Source organism: Delphinapterus leucas, chromosome 14 (genome assembly GCF_059928025.1).
Source record: "Delphinapterus leucas isolate spDelLeu-1000000601 "Yukka" chromosome 14, BTC_Dleu_Yukka2, whole genome shotgun sequence".
NCBI lineage: Eukaryota > Metazoa > Chordata > Mammalia > Artiodactyla > Monodontidae > Delphinapterus > Delphinapterus leucas.
Genome location: NC_143142.1, coordinates 70,633,144 through 70,642,750, shown reverse-complemented (window position 1 = coordinate 70,642,750; position 9,607 = coordinate 70,633,144). Strand labels below are relative to the sequence as shown.

The window sequence follows — 9,607 nt, the reverse complement described above, 5'->3', positions numbered from 1 at the left end:
GCAACAATCACATCACTCTAACCTCAACGTGGCCCATCACATCTGCTTCTCCAACTCGTCTGCCTCCTTCTTCTGTTTCTTAAGGGTTCTTGTCATGACATTGGGCTCACCCCACTAATCCCAGATAATATTCCCATCTCTAGACCTTTAACTTAATTATATCTGCAAAGTCCCTTTTGGCATATAAGGTAACAGTTTCCATATAAAGTAATAAGTTCTTGGCATGAAGATGTGGACATCTGGGGGGAGTCATTGTTCTTTCTATCACAGTGTTTATCAGAAATTAAAATTTCACTGGTATCCTGTGTTTTCATCTGATAAATCTGCTCCCCTCCTCGCCCATGGCTTCCATCTTACTCAGAGGAAAAGACCGTTCCCCTCCACTGGCCTGCAGAGCTCCGCATGATGTGACCCCTCATTCACTCCATTCTAGCCACACTGCCTTCTTTCTGTGACTCGAATGCTTTCAGGCATGCTCCTTCTTAGAATTTTTTCTTGGCGTTCTCTCCCCTCCGCCCCACCCATGCCGTCTCTGCATGTCCCACTGCCTCATTGCCTTCACATCCTTGAAAGTGTCACCTTTTCCATGAAGCTTTCCCTCAATTCTTTCTCTACCAACCACTGGTGCTCCCTAAACTCCCTCACTTTATTTTTCTTCATAACACTAACCACCATCTGAAGGGCTGTCTATTTTGCTTTTGTATTTTGTTGATTGCCTCTATTTTCATCTACTCCTTGGCCACCACTAGAAAATATATATATTTTATGCCCTCGTGTATCTCCCATGCCTAAAGAGTCCCTAACACATCAGAGGCATTCAATAAGTATTTGTTGGATGAATGAATGAACGAATGAATGAATGAACAAATGACATACTTCTGGAGTGGATGAAGTTATGGCCTATCTTTTCTTGCCAGATCTAAGAAGTATTTTGTTGCTCATGTTCTGTGCATTGAAGTGAAACCTAAACAAACTATTTTAATAAGCTCATCTAAAAATAGGAGTGATTCCTGCCTTGTGATTTATAGGAATCTATTCATGATTACATAAGATTGGGAGGCAGGCAGTTATTATTGCTTTTGCAACAGCTGCCCTTCCCCTGCTCTGATACTCTAATGCAGTTCCAAGGCATAACTGTCACATTTCTCATTTTAGTGGCTAGGCTTGGTTCCAGAGAATTAAAATTTTCATGTGGTCTTTGTGATTAAACTAATAACAAACAAGCTTCAAGAAGCCACTTTTCAAAGTCTTCTAATTCATTTTTTCTTAAATGTGGAGTACTTCTTTATTAAATCTTCCAACTATGAAATTTTTATAGATTTGAATGGTACCATTCTGGAGAATTTAAATGAACCTTTTTCTTAGGGTCAAGGGCCTTAAGGGGAATTGATGGAGATTAAGAAGAGAGAAGATGGAGGCTTTCCTTCAATGTAACCCTTTCTAAGAATATATCACCATGAGTCTGGATTCCAAATTTGGCAGTTCATACAAGAGTCATGTAGAAGTCTTGCTGACTTATGTTTCTGAACCAACATTTCTAACAATCTGACAATAGGGCTTCCAAGAAAGAAAGCAGATTTCAAAACACTCCTAAAGAAAGAAAATAAGGACAAAAGACTATAATAGAAGTTTCTGGAATACTTAAGTCTCTCAATAAATATTCGAATGAATGAACGAATAATTAAATGAACACATCCATGAATAAAAGACCTCAACAGCGACATTTCTGGTTACCCCAGAAAGTCCAGCGTCTGTGACTCTCCACATGTATTGTGTCTTGTCTCTGTTGTTATTTCTAACATAGATATTGCCTTTTATCTCAGGATATAACCACATGGAAGCCCTCTGGCTCAGACAGTTTTTAGAATGCAGGCAGTAAACGTTTATGTAGGCAAGGATGCCCCACTCTCTGAACTGCTCCGTGGTTTATCTTAGAATCCTAAGCATTTGAAATGAATACATTCCTCTTTCTCCTGCTGACATGGGAGGCAAGTGAAAGATCTGCTGCCTAATATTAGACGGAAAAAACAGAGTTCTGTCAAAGTCATGTGCCTTTCTCACTTCCTCCAATGCGCCAGATCATTCTCTTCTCCAAATTCTGTAGCATTTAACAGGTGGAATTTGGCGTTTTGACCCTTCATTACACCTTATTATATATTTTCCCAAAGTATAAGTCTTGGGTAACCAACAAGATTGGACAGTATAGCATTGTGGAAAGATTTAAGGCTTTAGAGAGTGAAGACCAGTAGGCAAATCCTGAGTTGTGCTATCAGTAGATGCAGGTTAGTTATTTTTCTCCATTCTATTACATTGCATTTCTACCTATAAAATGGGAATAATAACCCACGCTTCATGTAGCAAGAACGACACAAGACAATGTGTGTTGAAAGGATTAGCAGTGAACCACAACATGATACGTGCTCAATACGTATTTATTTTTCTCTCTAAAGCACAAAAGCTGTGACTCACATCACCCACAGCTTAGGGAGAAGCAGGGGGGAAGTGCTCATAAGTAAGGATGGATTGTTTGATTATAATTTGATTATTGAGCTTGGGAAGCATTTCAAAGTTTTGATTCTCTGTCCTTAGTCAAAAGTAAACTAGAGTTTTACCTTTTATCAAAGGTCAGCCCATGAACTGTAAATAGGATGGCACTCTTCTCACACCAGAAAGTCCCTCTAACAAGTAAGGGAGGATTTTAGAAAAGACGGTTTTCTGGAGGCTATACGTGGGAAATATTTCCACCACCAAGCAGCCTTAAAAGGATGCGCTTCTGGCAGCACAGACTGCTGATTTCTTCTTCAGGAAGATAACATCTTTTCACCTTTCAAAGCACCTGGACAAACCAGGTGATAGGTGTAAACATACCTGGGTTTTCATTTATTGAAACTATCAGAAAAGAACTTGCCAAAATTGAAATAATGCTTTCCCACCAAAAAGGAACATTGTGTGCTTAAAATAAAATATTTTCCTGTCTTGCTAATACCCGTATCTAAACCTGCTGGGTCTCTGCATTTTTCTAGGTACTTCAGAGACACAGGCTACAGGGGATGAGGAATATTTGTGTGAAATGTGGGTGGTGTGCAAAGTGTCACCAAATTTCAGCCTTTGCTCTTTTTAACCATTGGGTTGGAAGATGCAGCTCTGCCCTTTTGTGGATTCAGAAGTGGGGTAATGTGTGGGTGTGCCACTCATGACAGCAAATTTCCCCAGTGTATCTGCCTCTTTTTCAAATCACTTGGTTATGGGCCATTGAGATTGACATTTATTACCACCTAGGGCTTTTCCAATGCCTGCACGCTTACACACCCACGCTTACTATTTAAAAGTCAGATCATGTTTCTGTTTTTTTTTTTTTTTTTTTTTTTATGCAGTATGCGGGCCTCTCACTGCTGTGGCCTCTCCCATTGCACAGCACAGGCTCCGGACGCACAGGCTCAGCGGCCATGGCTCACGGGCCTAGCCGCTCCGCGGCATGTGGGATCCTCCCGGACCGGGGCACGAACCCGTGTCCCCTGCATCAGCAGGCGGACTCTCAACCACTGCGCCACCAGGGAAGCCCCGTGTTTCTGTTTTAAAACAATATAAATTCAGCTTGGTGGCCCGCCTTATTCACACAATCAGCTCTAAATGCCTTTTTGGTTTAAAAAGTAAAGATTTATCATCATTGATGATGTTTAGAAAGGATACAATATAGGCTCATCACCATCACCATCATCACTATATACACTTATATAAGCTGCTACTGTGTGGCAAGCATCATATTTATTGAATTAAATTAAATTAATTAATTTATATTATTATTTTATTTCATTTCCATGCCAACTTTGTGAAGCAGGTATTGGCATTATTCCCATTTTACAGATGAGGCTATTGAGTGCTAGACAAGTTAGGAAACTTGCCCAGAGGTCACACGGCCAGTTCTTGGTAAAACTGAAAAAGAAATCATATTCGTTTTCTAAGGCTGCCATAATGAAGTACCACAAATGGGGAGGCTTAAAACAGCAACTGTTATTGTCTCACAGTTCTGGAGCCTAGAAGTCTGAAATCAAGGTGTCAGCAGGGCCGTCCTCTCTGTGAAGCCTTATGAAAGTATTCTTTCTTGCCTCTTCCAGCTTCTGGTGGCCCCGGGGGTTCCCTGGCCAGCAGCTGCGTAACTCCAATCTCCACTTCCACCTTCACACGGCCTTCTTCCATCTGTGCCTACGTGATTCTGTGTCTTTAAACAGCATTCTCCCTGTGCGTCTGTGGCTGTGTCCAAATTTCCCTCTTCTTATTAAGGACACCAATCATATTGGATTAAACCAACCGTAATGACTTTGTCTTAACTTGATTACACCTGCAAAGACTATTTCCAAGTAAGGTGATATCTCATCCACAGGTTCTGGGGGTTAGGACTGTTAAATATCTTTTTTTTGGTGAGGGGGGATAGGGACACTATACTACCCATAACAAAAATCCAGTCCATCTGGTTGTAGAATCCATTTTTTCATGGATTCTTCCCTGGAGGCAAATTCCTAAAAGGTTTTGCTCAGTGGGAGTGAACAGACTCTTGAGGGATGCACTCTGCAGAAAAGGGTGCTAATTGAGGTACAGGATTTCCAAACTGTTTATCCATCACCTGACTCTACAGAGACCGTTCAAACCCACCAACAGACCAGGACTCTACTAAACAAAGAAAATAAGTCTGTACCAAATTCTGACTCGGGGTTCCTTTTACTCCCCAACTTTCACCAAAACTCCTTGGCTCCTAACAGTCTGCAACAAGAGAAAGCAGAGGCTTCCTCTACGGACTTGTTGCCCAGAGACCGCGTGGATGGGGCAGTTGCTAGAGAGCCACGTGGCTGCTCTTTGAGGGGCAGGGGGCGAAGCTGCTGAATCGACAGGGTCTGGGCGCTGCAGCCTGGGAGAGCTTCACCTGTCTCAACTCCTCTAGGCACAGATTCCTGCCACTAGACTGCTGGGGTAGCCAGACTGGAATCTTTTTAAAGGTTAGCAACTTTGCCTGATGCCATCTGTCTCTCTCTCTCTCTTTCTCTCTCTCTCTCTCTCTCTCTCTCTGTGTGTGTGTGTGCTTGCTCCTGATTCTGTACAATGTGCAAATTTAGAGCTTCCTTGGAACAATGCCGAGGGAGCAAACCTCAGCTCTGGCTTTCAGTCACCCCCAACTCTTTGTGGCAGCAGGGAATGGTTGGAGAATACAATGACATGAGTAACTGGGACAAAATTTTCACGCTGCTAAGGGACCCTTAATTTTTCTGTTGGGGAAATTGAGGACTACAGAATTTAGTGCCCGACCAAGGTCACACAGCTAGTGAGAGGCAAAACTGACAGTAAGCCTTAGGTCTCTCTGATTCCCAATCTAGAGATCTCTTCAATAAATTAATGAATCGGTGCATTTTATAAACCTTTTCCTTTTCAAAGGGCTTTCAAAAAGCATTTCATCTTTTCCTCCCCATCACGTAGTAATAAGAGAATTGATTCAAATCCATTAAGAGTAGCTCAGCGCCTGGCATATGCCCTTCGTACAAACCAACCTGGATTCAATTCTGCAAACGTTCTCTCTCAAGTCTCACGTATTTTTGTTTATTCCTCTGTACCTTTGTATTCTGTTCAGGGTTAGCAAAGTTCAGAATTTGTTTTCCACGCAATGGATGGTTCGGTTCCTGATAAGGGTTCCATGCTCTCCAATGCTTCCTGGAACTCACTACGGCAATAGACCCCAAGGCGGCTGCCCACGTGCTTACGACCAGCAGTTGTTGCCTTTATTACTTTAGAGTCCTCATCTCCCTCTGTTTCCGAGCTCATCTTTCTACCCCTGGCGGTTGTGGCTTTTGCCGTTGCTCTGCCATAAGATATCCGAAAAGAACACAGGCTCTGAGTCATATAGATGTGGCTTTGAACCTGGCTCTGTCACTAACTGAGCACGTGACATCTGTGTTCCCACAGGTACAAAATATACCACCACAACAGAAGATATGCAGCCTTTCTTAAAAAGGTGTGATGGTTAACAGGATAACAAAGGTTGAGTGCCTGGCACATAGTAGGTATTCAATAAATACTAGCTCCCCTCTAAGAAACCACATGGGAAGGTTGTGTTGATGGTCCGTGCTCCTTTACCTCGGCTAATGTTTGAGGTTATTCAGATTATGAAACGATAGAGGCACATGTCGTATCAGCATTTAGAGGAGTGGTTTTGACACTCCCTGAAGGAGATGTATGGGTGGGGCAAAAGCATAGCAAAAATCCCAGCAAGATTGCATGATGTCTGAGGACCCTTCCAGCTCTGATACCATATGATGTTAGTAGTTGCTTGTGAATACTTTTTAGAAGAGCCTGAAAGAGATTAGGGCAGTAAGAGAGAGAGCTGGGGACAGTTGGAAAACTATGTATCATTGACTAAAAGAAAGAAGGTTGAATTTGTTGCACGTCAGTCATATGCCAGGTACTTCTTACTTTGTGTTTTCACAAATGTTATCCCATTTAGTGTTCGGAAGAACCTATAAGGTATGAATTATTATCCCATTTTTCAGATGACAAAATCTAGGCTCAACTTGTCCTAGTAGCTCATCTAAGTTGTGCAGCTCGTTCATGATTCAGAGAAATATGAATTCAGGTTTCACATTCCATGGTGTCTCTTAGGAAGGCTGAGCCGAGCAACATGCTGGCGGGGCTCAGGCTGAAGGTTTAGAGAAAAGGATTCAGGCAAAGCTGGGAAGCCCCAGTCACTGCTCCCTTTACCTGACTGTAGTAGCAGATGGTTTCACCAGAATAGGGACACCTGCACCCCTTTCTGGGCATTTTTTTGAGATGATAAATGACATGAGGAGACATTTTTGGGCAAAGGGATTGCAATCGATAAGACCAGGCGTCCTTGTTGGAGGGCATGGCCAGGTGATGCTGAGTAAATATTCCTGAGGTCCCATGAGATTCTCCTCCCTGACCATCAGTACAAGCCCTACGAGTGAATGCAGAGTAGATAGGCGCCCATATTTGCAGTCCATTATGGCTTATAAGCAGCCTCAACTTATTTCCAGGGGGTGAATTAGACAAAATGGCAACGACCATTGGAAATGAGAGAAATTATGTACAAGATTTATTCCTTATTCAAAACGATTTGATCTTCCTTACCATCCATGTAATTTATTTCTTTGAAGTTTGGTCTGTTTTTCTTCACAAAAGACCTATAAGACATAAGTATTTATATTTAAATGCCTTGAAAGGAAAATAAATATCCTCGCAGGGTTATCTGCTATACAAAAATCAAATCCTCATAGGTGGCTTTGGAAAAGTCATAGTCTAACTAGGTATTTTTGCTTCTCAAGTGACCCATTAGAATATTTTTCTGATGCACTTGAAATTGGTAATTTTATTTATTAAAGGTCTTTGAGTCTATAAATGCTGACTTAAAAAAATAGAAATTACTGTAACTGTGGATGTCTTTCTCCTTGAACTTGATGATCAAGGTTGGGGGCAAATACTGGGATGAGTCTTGTTACCCCCAAACCACTCACCTAAACCATTGCCAATTTCCTTCTAGCCCAAACTAGTAATAACTTACACCTGAGTTAAGGAACTCTTCACCCTTGGTTTGTAGAGCTTGGCTGAAGACCAAAGAGTGGCCTGAACCTCTGGGTCCAGTGGGTGTCACTTCTAGATGAACCATATTTCTTGGGCTTTTTCATTAGCCTTGGATGGGCGGGTGCATATTTTTCTCTACCAAGGTTTCAAGAACCAAAGTAGAAAACATCTATTTTTCTTTGCTCTTTCTTTTGTTTCCATTTTATCAAATACCATCTGGAAAACATGGAGAGACATATTGTGATATATGAATGTGTTCAGCATCATCGCTGGAATAAAGAGAGTTTAAAGCATAGTAAAGGGAAAATTATAGGATGAGCTGGTGGATTTTAACAGGCTAATGAGAGGATCATCAGCCAGTTCCAAGTATTCCCTAAAGCTATATGTGTATTTAGCTGTTTTTCCTTTATTATTTGTTGAGTTTCAGGATTTATGTATGTATCTTATTGAAAACACAGAAAGATACCCTAGTAATTAAAGTTAGGCTGGCTTTTATCATTTCAATAGAATTTAGACAGCAAGTGACTATATTACAGGCAGTTGGCCTAGAGATTAATTTATGCTAGTTCCATATACATGAGTGCCTCCAAGTTTATATTATTTTAACCCAAGTCACTCCCGGGGATTGGAAGGAAAACAAATGGTTGTTTGCTGATACCCCCATGCTATATTATTGTGGCATTTGTCCTCAGCTAGTGAGATCTCTTCTTTTCCCACAGTACCTCTAATGGGTTTGATAATAAATGCCAAGAAATTTCTTGGAGACTGCCTGTTTTATAATCGTGACAGTTTGGGGATTACAGGACAGCCAATATCTAGTCCCTATGGCGTGCATTCACTTAGAAGGGCTTGGACCTCTGCAGAACTCTTTGAAAGATCACATCCTTCTTGGGCTTTGAGTGTTTGTGTCCTGGGGTGTTTCAGGGTTGACCCTGGACAGCACTCGTGGCTATTAGTTCACGGTGTTCTTGGGAGGCGCTTGAAGTCAGCTGGAGCCCTGCTGATAGAGTTGCTGAATGCAGCGTCGTATCGACATAATTTCATGATGTGTTTGCATCGAGGGCTCTGGTGCCCTTTCTGAGTGAGGTAAGCACTTTTGGAGCCGGTGTTGACAAAGTTATCTGCTTGTTACCCACTTTGTAGGAGGCTTTCTCTTCTCCTGTTTCCCAGATTTTTTTCCCTCTTAGTTTCTCCACCAGTGATACCTTCTGATGTGCATTATTGGTGCTTATTGTTCAACGGTTTAAAAGTTGAAATGTAGCCAGAGATTTTCTTTCCATACACCATTAATGATGTAAACCAGAGAGCTTCCTGCAGAGAAGATAGGAAGTATTCTTTACTAAAATGCTGGAGTTTTTTCGTTTCATTAAACTAGTTTATTTATTTCATTCATCTAGGGACACTCTAGATTTCTGCGGCACCCAGGAGTTGGGAGCCTACAAACCCATCGCCCCCGCCCCCAGCAGCACCCCTGGGCCCGGCACCCCGGTCCCTACAGCCGGAAGTGTCCCATCGCCGGCTCGACGCCAGAGCCGCTGCCCCTTTCAGACTACTGTTTAATGACTGTGGACCGCCCTCCATGGGCTACGTGCAGGCCGTGAAACCACCTGGTGCCCAGGGCTCCCGGAGCACTTACACCAACCTGCTATCGGTCATAGAGGAGATGGGCAAAGAGATCCGGCCCATCCGACCTATGCTGGCAGCAAGAGTGCCATGGAGCACCTGAAGAGAGGCACCATCCACGCCCGGGCCCTAGTCAGAGAGTGCCTGGCAGAGACAGAGTGGAATGCCCGCACATAACAGGACTCGACTCTGCTTCAGCATCTGGACCTTTCCGGGCCACTGCAGAGCACCTGCTTCTCCCTGGCCTTCACCCGAGTTGCACTTCCCATCCTGGGCTTCCTGTCCTGTGTCCTTTGGTGGGTGGCCTCCAGGAACCAGTGGGCGGCTCTCACTCCAGTCGGCAGCACTAACTGGAAACCCCCAAAGGAGTTAGCAGCGAGGTCACTGTGAATCCCACCCGTGA

The 9,607-nt window shown here is 42.9% G+C and overlaps 1 pseudogene; it reads left to right on the top strand.

Moving 5' to 3' along the window:
* The first annotated feature begins 9,086 nt into the window (after window positions 1-9,086).
* On the top strand, window positions 9,087-9,388 carry LOC111180162 (cyclin-dependent kinase 2-associated protein 2 pseudogene; annotated as a pseudogene).
* The last annotated feature ends 219 nt before the right edge of the window (window positions 9,389-9,607 follow it).